This window comes from Leptonychotes weddellii, chromosome 10 (assembly GCF_054177405.1).
Source record: "Leptonychotes weddellii isolate Sample4059 chromosome 10, ASM5417740v2, whole genome shotgun sequence".
NCBI lineage: Eukaryota > Metazoa > Chordata > Mammalia > Carnivora > Phocidae > Leptonychotes > Leptonychotes weddellii.
This window is the reverse complement of record NC_138378.1, coordinates 111,105,712-111,116,567: the sequence shown is the minus strand read 5'-3', so window position 1 is coordinate 111,116,567 and position 10,856 is coordinate 111,105,712. Positions and strand designations below refer to the sequence as shown.

At 42.9% G+C, this 10,856-nt stretch overlaps 1 long non-coding RNA gene across 3 annotated transcripts in view; it reads left to right on the top strand.

Annotated features, from left to right (window-relative positions):
- Positions 1-10,856, top strand: part of LOC115940838 (uncharacterized) — an 88,826-nt gene that overhangs the window by 36,643 nt on the left and 41,327 nt on the right. The window contains exons 2-3 of one of the 3 annotated variants that reach the window (XR_014138308.1): positions 5,425-6,881; positions 9,046-9,111. This is a non-coding gene — a long non-coding RNA (uncharacterized LOC115940838). Of the gene's footprint in view, positions 1-5,424; positions 6,882-9,045; positions 9,219-10,856 lie in introns of those variants that run through there. The other 2 variants (XR_014138309.1, XR_014138307.1) reach the window with 2 other exon arrangements.

Sequence of the window (10,856 nt, the reverse complement as noted above, 5' to 3'; positions counted from 1 at the left end):
ATGAGGATTCCACCCCCCACTTAGCCACTGGAGTGACGTCCCTCAGCGGAGCTGACTTCTAAAAGTTCCGATTTTGTGCTCCACGGCTCTATCACTTGCCAGAAGTGGCCTACGGAGGCCTCCTCCCCCGCCGTCTATCCTCCCAATATCGCCTCCGATTCACTTCTCCGCACGTCCTACCTTCCAGAAAGTGGTCGCTTTTCTGTTCAGAGAGTTGTTGCTATTCTTTTCTTCGATCTCCTGTTGAGTTTGTAGGTGTTCAGAATGGTTTGATCCCTATCCAGCTGAATTCCTGGGACCAGATGAAATCCAGGTCTCCTACTCCTCTGCCATCTTGCTCCGCCCCCATTTTGAGGATCTTATCTCCTATAAATATTGGCAACATTGTAGATTTTCTCAAGCCCTCCAACTCAAGAGAAGGTTCTAAATCAAAGGGAGTAGGAGGACAAAGGTAGCAGTCTCATAGGCAGGATACAGTTGTGCAGATCTAAGCGGCTTTTAGCAGTGTACCGAGGTACTAGTTTCACAGTGTCCTTGTCAGCATTTAAAAACTGTGTGTAATTTCAAGATAAATACGTACAAAGGCATTTCCTTGAAAGTCGTTTTAATTTAAGAATTAATCGGGTGTGAAAAATTGAAGGAAGTCTTAAAGTACTTAGATGGTTTAATAGGACCTGGAGAAAACTGATATTCTATGCCCATTTCTTTTTCTCTCCTAAAGAAAGTACAAATATCAGATTCTAAAATGTGTTGCATTTCTTCTAGAGATTTTGGAGGGATCTTAAACTCTACAGGCTTACCAAAGTCTACATATATAAGTTCATGACTTTGCCTTCTGAACTGTGGGAGTCTGAGGTAGGAGGTCTCTGACACCTGGAACTTAAGTAGTTTTTGTTTCTATGGTATGTGTTCTAGAGTTCTTTGGAACTCTGAGTCAGGAAAATAGTTTCATGTTGTGATACCAAGAATATATTGCAATGTATACAACTCCTGATTCTCTTAGAGGGAAGTAATAGATATTTTTATTCCCCAGTTATAAAACATCCCAGCTGTTTGGTCATTGAATGCGATTGTGTTTTCAAAACCCATTATTTCTCAACAGAATATATCTTGGTTGTTACTTCTGAATAATGACTGAGCTGGTGGTTTTGAGGAGCTATAAACCACATTCTCTCTACCTGCCCAAGAACTAAGAACTTGCCAAACTAAGATATATAGATGTGCGTGTGTGTGTGTGTGTGTGCATGTGTATTTTACGTGTGATATTTGGTTGAAAGATAGGGGTAGTAGAGGAAAGAGTGGAAATTTTAAAGACTTTCAAGCTCTAGTGGCAAAGGCAGGTGACTCAGAATTCTGTATTTCATTGACCTAGTGGGATAAATAGTTTTTAAGAGAATTCTTTGTGTTTCTGATCAATCAGTTTCATTTCTACTCCCTGTCCACTGCCGTTCTCTTCACCATCTCACACTTATCTCTTTGATTCAGTTTCCCTCTTTAGGTATAACTAGAAAAGTGATGTTCCTATTGCTTTGGTTACAATCGTGGCTAATGGAATGCTTTCAGTAAATTCTGTTTCCCTGCATCTTCTTTTACGTTGTATCCCAAAGTCTGTTTGCATCTGCTTCTTCTTGTTTGACAAGCCAGAGTGCCTTCTCCCAGTGTCTTGTCACATTATCTGTTAGGCTCCAGAACCAATGTGCTTTTCTTTTAAAAATATTACAGATGCACTTGGGGGAATGTAAAGAAGGGCCTGAGGGTTTCTGAAAGGAGCGCTGACATAAACAAACACTGTCAAATGAAACTGCACAGGACCATTTGCATCTGAATTTGAACTCCCAAACTTTACTGGTTTTCTTTTGCTCATCTTGGACCCCAGACTGTTCCATGGATTCTCTCTCTTCTTGAATTTTTCCTGTGGCGTGATGTTACCTGTAGTGTGCGACATCCTGATATCCTGCCCTGGATTCTAATGGGCACCCTTGACTTCCCACCCAGCCTGCTCAGTGCCTTTGTCTTTGTCTGAGTCTGGAATTTGTAATACAGGACAGCTCAGCCCTGTCCAGCCTACACTGGGCAATTCTTGGTTCCCGGTCTTCGGTTTACCTTTGATTCTGCCATTCAGAGGTGGTATTGGGAAGCTGTGTGCTGGATCTCTTTTCTATTTTTTTGGAAGCATCTCTTTCAGTATTAATCTCTGTTCTGATTTCATAACCAAACTGACACTTCCATGCATACTCTGTTTCATATCCATATCATTCATTGACTCATGATTCTTTATTTTATTGATCTGTTGGCATGAAATTATTTTCAGCTAATTATTTGTGTTATATTGGTCTTTATAATCATGATAGCCTATTAGCCAGCAAATATTCATTATAATCATGTGTGTGTGTTTTATCAATTATAATTTTTATTTTCAAGTATCATTAATTCATTTTTACTTCTGACTTTGTGAAGTGCTTGTCTTCTGACTTTGTCCATGGTCCAAGATGTTGCATCCAAGACAAGAAAATCTCAGTTCTCTCCAGAATCCCAGTATCTCTATGCCACTCAGTTTCTGGCAAACCATCTCTGGGAGGTGGATTGAGGGAAGTTCCTCATCTTATCTGAGTGTTGCCCATTGAGGGCTGGGCATAATAGATACAGTCTTTAAGATTTAAGATGGCCACCTATTTGGGACTGGAGAGGATGCTAGATGTTGTGTCTTAGAGAGGTGCCAAAGCATGTGCTAGGACCACAAGCCCACTCCAAATGATGATGGTGTAAGGAAGAGGAGTCAGGGTAAAGCCTTGGAACACTCTTGTCTGCCAAAGTATTGCTTGGGAACATCCTTGCTCATTCCGCTTGCACAGACCACCTGCTACACACCCTGATAGCACCAGATACCCATCAACCATTGCTGTCACCTCACAGTGAGTAATATGTATCATTAGTAGAATTGGTTGTGTAATGTCTGGCTTATTCTCCAGACAGAAAGCTCTAGGAGGGCAGATACCAGGTCTTTTCCTCATCACTGTATCCCCAGAGCCAAGCACAGTAATTAGAAACATATTAGGAACACAGTGCATATCTACCGAATGACTGAATAATTGAAGGGAAGAAGGAAAGAAGGAGAATGTTTCCTTCTTGGAGTACATGCATCTCATTCCCCACTTTTCTGTCTAATGAGGGATTTCTGCCAAATGTTCTTGATTGTCTCTTACTAGGCCTTATTCCTCCCTGATGAAGTCAAGTGAATTTCTGTGTTAAGAGGAGACAGTGATTGGCACATGTTCCTTGATCAGGTAGAGATAATGCGTCAGAAGTCTTAAGCAAATAGAATCCACTCTCCTCGAGCAGTGCGTGAATGTGATCCTGAGCAGAAATGTTTGCTCTGTAGACTCAATATTTCCCTCCAGCGTACTAGTCCAAGATCTAACACGGGCACAGCGAGTATTAGGAAGTTCCTTGTTATCACATTTCTAAGCCATACCATCCAAAATTACTTTTATCAGGAGTTAAGATGACATTTTGATTCTCATCTACCTGGCTCCTTTTTATCTCTCTCTTAATTGGTTTTGAACATGGGCAAGAAACAGGGGTCTCATTTCTTTGGCTACCTAAAACCCCAGTAGTTCTTATGCATAGAGAGAATCCAGAAAAAATCAACATAGATACATCATGGGTTGAAAAGTTTTGGCTCCAAAGGGGAAAATGAGATTCAAGACTGGACACAGCATAAAGCTTTGAGAACAAAGGATTTTCCTTGGATTCTGAGAGCCAGTGAGCCTCCTGAAATTGTGTGCAAAATGTTCTGTGTATAGGATCCAGAGGTTTCATCAGATTATCAAAAAAGTTGCTGAACCTCTATTTTAAGGGGGCTTAGACAGACCTTGAGTTTGTCTCCTGACAACCAGAAATTTGGCCTCATCTTCCCATCCTCCCCCTTGCCTGAAGTGTCTTGCAGATCCCCTCATCAGACCCTTCAGAGCTCAGTTTGAGCCCCAGCCTGCGCTGCCTTCCCCTCCCCTCCCAGCCAGCAGGAATCCCGCCGTCCTGTGGCTCTGGTCTCCTTATGGACTGTCTTCCTCTCCCGTTTTCTCAACTGAAGCATGAGCTCCTGAGAACAGGGTCAGGTTGTTCAATAGTTGCTCTGTGTCACCCAAGCTGCTTGGCGTATCATGTCATTTCTGAATTCCACTCTCTTGCCTGCCCTAATATGAGTCCTGGGAGGGATTCATTAGACGTATCTTTCAGAGGAAGGGAGACTCTCAGAGTAAGGATCTCCCCTCCAGGCAAAAAGCCAGGAAACAGCAGAACCAGGATCCACACTTGGGTCTCCTGGTCCTAGTTCAGGGCTGCTCCTTCTCCCGGTGCAGCTGCTCTTGGCAGGAATTGCCCCTAACTTCCTACCCTAGAGCTCTTCTCCCTAGTAGATATGTCTTTGTTGGAGAACACTCCTGCATGACCTGCTGGATCACGGAGGTAAGAGAGGGCTGTGTGGACAAGTAGCACTTGAATTTCCTGCATGAGACACTGAAGAGAATTTGGAGTTGAGTGTTTCCCTCTCCAAAAACAAACAAACAAACGGATGACTACATTTTGCAAAAGATCAGGAGGAATTACACATAAACATGACCAGTGAAACATTCCCTAAGGAGGGCTGGACAGAAAGATTTTGAACAGGAAGGTTTCATTTTTCTGTCTGTGATCTCCTACTCTTGGTTCAGCTGGTTAAGAAAAATCACTATACACAGTTGTCTCAAGGGTCAGGGAAAGGTGGTGATTTGTATTTTGAGTCGGTGGAGCAGAGGGAAGAGACTCACCGGAGTGGAGGAGAGCAGGGGATGATATACCAGAAGGCAGTGGGGAGAAGGTGCACAGAGACAAGGAAACTGGAATAGAAGGGGCATGAGAAGGTTAGCCCCGGAAATTCGCCAGTGTCTTGGGGAGAGCTGAACCACCCCCAGGTGAGGGCCAGAGATTAAATCCAATTTTATTTAGATCTTCCGAGTCAAGGTGACTTCGACAGACATTTGGATGCCAATAGATTGACAGTAGCCCTCTCTACATTTTCAGAATGAGGAGCAGTAGGTGGATGATAAAGGGAGCAATGATGTTTTATGAAAAAAGAAAAAAAAAAAAAGGAATCGTTCCGTTTCCCAAAGTCCTACATTTTGGAGGAGGGAAGGTGTTAGCTGAAAACTTTCCTGATGATGAAAGTTGAATCATCTGCTGAAGAGCAAACTTGATGGCATTTAAAATGCATGGGTTTTATCTCCAGAGCAGACATATGGATGCTCTGATGCTTCTTAGCAAACTCCAGGCTTCAGTCTCCTGCGAAGAGCTGTTCCTGGGTCTAAGAGATAGGTGACAATGCACATGTTATAATCTCTAAAACAAAAGCCTATTATGTTCTAATTTGGCTGTTCATTGGCCTAACAGGAATGGAAAGGGGGCAGGAAGTGAGGAGGTGACAGTTTCTGGCTGCTGATGACCCGCAGAGCCCACGGAGTGACCGCAGATAATGCCCCATCTTTCTCAGCCACCCAGACTCACTGAACTTAGATCCTGCAGCTCTGACAAGGGCCAAGGGAAGCAGAGAATGGCAGCTGCATCAGTTGTGGTGGGAGTGATTCTTGGTGCCTCTCTGTCCTGTTGTTCCCTGAAGCCGAAGCTGTGGGTCTGGGCAATCTGCACAGCGAGGCGACTAGAACCTCTGAGGGATGCTGCAGTCTAGAACGATCCCTGGCCTAAGTCAAGAATGGAAACATGGCTCTTCCCTCAGGGGCTGATGATGTCACCGGAGCAGTGAGTTATATTCCCTTCAAAAGGACCCATGCTGCAGCTTCCTCCACTGCTGTCTTTACTCCCTGGACAACCAGCTCCCACTGCTCCTTAGAGGCCGGGTGCCCAGTGTGCGGGCTTTCACACACCACCTCCCCGAATCCTCATCAAAACCCGACGGCAAGGGCGCTGTCATCCTAACTACGCAGGAGAAAACTGAGACTCGGAAACTTAAGTGACTCATTTCCCATCTGAGTGGATTACTCAGGAAAAGAAAAGGAAATTAGCATGAGATTTGGGAGGAAGTATTGAATAACGACTATCAGCAAAGGGCTTTTTGCTTAGACAAATCTGAGTTGGAAGCCCAGCTCTTCAACTTCCGGGCTGTGTGAGCTTGGGCAAGTCCCTCAGCTGCTCTGAGGCTCACTTTCTCCACCTGCAATGTGAAGATAATCCTACTACCTATTCCAGGCCTCCTGCGTGGCAGGTGATCCAGAATTTTATCTAATCGTCTCCTTGCTTTTATTAAATGACGGTTATTTTTTCTCTGCTCACCAATCAGGTAAGCCCATCATATGACTCCCTACAGGGTACGATGATCTTTAAGGTAATTCTTTTTAAAGCGTCTCTCAAGATTTCAGCTCTGGAAGGGCATTCTTTTTCCAGGTTTGGGAGGTGGTGATAAATGACTAAGGGCCAGACCTCAGTCCCACTAAGTTCCATTTTAATCTCTGTGTTTACCATCAGTGTTGTTACTCCTAGCACAACTGAGACTACCTGGAGTTTGCAAAAGGAACATGAGTAACCACTGTATCAATGATCTATGGCTGTGTAACCAAACACCTCAAACTTCAAATAAAAATTATTTATTATTGCTTAGGATTTTGTGGTTCTTCTGCTGGTCTCTCCTGGGTTCTCTCCTATGGTTGAAGAATGGAATGGAATGGCTGGATAGTCCAAGGTGACCTGGCACAGACGTCTGGGAGTTGGTGCTGCTTCTGAGCCTGGGCACCTCGATTTTCCTCTACACGGCCGTTCATCCTCGGGTAGACTTATCAGCTTCCTCACAGCACAGCTGCCTCAGGGCAGAGCTCCAAGAGGACAAGTGCCTGTGTGTAAGCATCTATCAAGCTTCTGCCTGAGTCATGATTGTTCGTGGCCCACTGGCCAAAGCGATTCACATGGCCAAGCTCAGTGTCACGTGGGAGGTGACGTAGACTTTATCCCTTGATGGGTAAAGTGGCAAAGAATTTTAGCCATTTTTGAATCCATCACAATTACAAGCATAAAATATAAAAAATAAATAAATAAAGGGAAGGCATCTGGAAGATATAATAAGAATAAAAAGAATCCAACCTGCAGTGTAAGGATTTCTTGTCTTCCTTGTCTCTGAGAGCTTTCAAGCCCTGCCCTATCCCATATCCTTTCTGAGTGAAGCACCACCCACTAGCCCTTGGGCGAGCAAACTTGGTAGGAACCTTGCCTGTCTCCTTCCTTTGCATCCCCTGGCAGGTTGCTAAAGCACCATCTGACATATTCTCCTTTGGGAACTGCTGTACTCCTTTATTTCTTAAACTTTGTTCGGGGGACAACTTTACTTCTATAGTCTCCTCACCCCCTGCCCCAAGGCCCCTCCAGCCCAGTAACCGGGATCTGCTTCCAGGACTGAGGGATGTGATGGATCAACTGATCTATTATTACTACAATAATTTTTGCTAATTGAAACTGCAATGTAATTATTACTTTTTGTTAATCCTATTAACATTTCGGAGACTACCTTTTAGCCTTATTTTAATTAACAGAGAAATATAAGTATTTCTTATGGAAATGGCTTATTATTATACTTACTGTTGCCTCACATGCCTTTTGAATTAAAATTCTAAACTAAGCGTCTTTCCAAATCTCTTTTTGTATCGGTGTTTACATAAATATTAATCTAATCAACACACAGTATATAAACAAATATTTTGAATTTTTAAGATCTGACTAATATTACATTTGTGTGGTGGTGCTAAAAAATATTTAATCAATCTCCTGATGATGAACATTTAGGTTGTTGTCATTTCTTTTACTAGAATAAACCATGTTGCAATGAATACCCTTTACCTACAACTTAATAAACTTATTATGATTGCTTTTTTAGTATATATTCCTGGAAATGGGATCACTGGGCCAAAGGATACATAGAATTTATACAACCGACTTTGTCAGCTTGCTTATTAAATAATTTTACGAGTTCATATTCCCAAGGATTATGCACAAGGACAAGAACACCCCTGTCCTCCCAGCTTTCTTGTGATGATGTTTGAAAGCCCAAGTTTTGTTTTGTTTTGTTTTTCCAAGAGAACAAGCAACGAGCTAAAAGTTGAGTATTTCAGCCCGGGGAAAGAGGAAAATCCTAAACTAAACAACTTAATTTTCTGACAGCCTGAGAGCAGCCCGGCTGAGAACATCTCAGCCCAGGGCTCCCTGGAGACTGAGAGGAGAGAGAAGTCAGAAAAGCAATTGAAGGAAAAGCCCAGTCCCCTGCGCTCAGTGAAACAGCAGTCTCCTCGCTGCTGATCAGGCCTCACACTGGGGCCCCCAGGACCGGGTCAGGGCACATCCAAGGGGGCCTCCAAGGCCAGACTGTTGACACCTACCCCCCGCAGAAGGACCCTCCCCCACTTCAGAGGCTGTGATATTTTTCAAACCTAATACAAATCCCTCACTGTCCTGTGATGACCATAAGGTACCAAAATAGCCCTGTCTCCTATGGGAAAGGTATCATTTCCACTCAGACCTGATCACTGCTTCAAGTTTTGGGACCGCTATGACTTGGCAAGGAAAAAGTCCTCATTTATCCTTTGACAAGCTGAACAGAAGTATTCCAGGTACCCACCATGGACGCAACCTTTCCTGCGACTCAAAACCCCAAACTCCATCTCCCTTACTCATTGCTTTCCCCCCAAAACCTCCTCTTGTTACACTTAGAACTTCCTTCTACTTACATGTAGGACTCTGCAACAGAAAATAGTTAAAAGAATTTTGACATTTGGAGGCTCCTCTCAAATAGTATTAGAAAAGGGATTTTTATCTCTTTGTTATGCTCTAAGCGTCCTGATTAATGTCTGAAGTAACTCTGGGGATTTTTTTGTGAAGGTCTTCACAGGGCTTTGCCTGGGGTCTTAACGCAAGGGGAATGCATGCTCTGGGGCTGGGGCTGGATATTATAGAGCTTCAACTATTTTGCTTCCATTTTGCTTATAAAATATTATATGTATATATTTTCTCTTCTAGGCCAGGGTAACTGCTGAGGAAGAAATGCACCGGCCAAGTCTTACCCTGTGGCAACCTTTTGGTAAGGTGAGGGCCTTCCAGAATTCTGAATATCAAAGTAAATCTTTGTTATAATAATATCTTATTTCTTCATACTTGAATGCAAAAATTTGATGGCTTTTCATTTATATTATTTATTCATGTCAGAGCAAAAGGTGCCCTTAGGAATCAATCTTTCAATTCAAATCCCTCATTTGGAAAAACTGCAGCCCAGAGAGAGGACACAAGGTGCCTAAGCGCATATATATCTTGTTACCAACCAAGCTCTGGACCAAAGTGTAATCCTTATGATGTGTGGTGAGAGGTATTTCCTTTGCCTCTGTTTTAGAGCTTTTCAGGGGATCTATTTTGAACCTATTTCTAAGTGGTCTTTAGGCACCCGGCACAGTGGTGGGCACTTTACAGTTTATCACACCAATTATCCTCATAATTCTATCAGTACCATTATCCTCATTTTACAAGGAAGGTTTTGGAGAGGTTTTACAAGTTGCCTAATACAATGTATTCATTTTTTATGGCTTCCATAACAAATTATCACAAATTTAGTGTTGTAACACAAATTTGTCCTCTTACTGTTTAATAGCTCATAAGACTGAAATGGGGTCTCATTAGGACAAAACAGGATGCTCAGAGCATTGTTTTCCTTCATGGAGGCTCTGTGTGAGAATCTGTTTTCTTGCTTTCTCTGGTTGCTAGAGGCTTCATGGCTCATGGGCACCTTCCTTGATCTTCACAGCCAGCAACAATGGGCCTGATCCTTACATTATATCTCTCTGATCCTTTGTCTTCCATCTTGTCTCTCTCTAACTACAGCCAGGAAAGGTACTCTGCTTTTAAGGACTTCTGTGATTATTAGCTCAGGCTCACTCAGATAATCTAGGACAATCTCCCCATCCTCAGGGTTTGTAATCCAGTTGCAAATCCCTTTTTTCCATATAGGGTAACATATTCACATGTTAGAGCATGAGCATACTGGGGAAAGTCATTATTCTGCCTACCCCAGTCTTCCCTCTGGTCCTCAAGGACATCTGTCCTACATGCAAAATACATTCTTCCTATGTCAAGTTCTCCAAAGTCTCAACCATTATGTGAGAGAAGCTAGTATGTGGCAGGGTAGGCCTCTGGTTCCAAAGCCCACTTGATGGCTGGCCAACAGCACATGCTGCCATTTTGCTAAAACATGGAGATGCTGTTCTTTTACTGATTTGCATGAGCTCCCAAATCACAGAGAGTTAAACTGTCAGCTCTGTGAAGGCAGGAGACTGTCTAGTCTGTTAGTCATTCCATCCCAGCACCTACCACAAAGCAAGCACTCAAATTTTGCAAAGCAAATGAATGTGGAAGAAAGCAAGTATTTAAGTAAATCAATGGCATAAGCAGTGTATGGAGACATAGAGTCATTACTTATTTTTCCTGTTGCAAAAAACCTTGAATTCTCAGTGTTTTTCTGAGCCATTTGAAAACAGATTTCAAACCTTAGCAGAGCCAAAGTTGCTCTTCCAGGTAAACTTATCCAGCTGCCTATGCTCCATCTGGGTTTTAATTACTAGTAAATGTCTTTTCAGGCACTGTGATTCTACCAAAACTGGATCTCAGCCCATGGATTCTGTTTTAGGTTTAAATATAGCCACTGAACTTATAGATTGCCAAATATTTGTTATTCTCAGTATACTTGGGTGTATTCTGGGTAAGCATCCTGATTATTTTTGTAGATAGAATACTCTGCTGTCATTTTTCCTAACATCCCCCCCCCGCCCCGTGATGATTTCTCC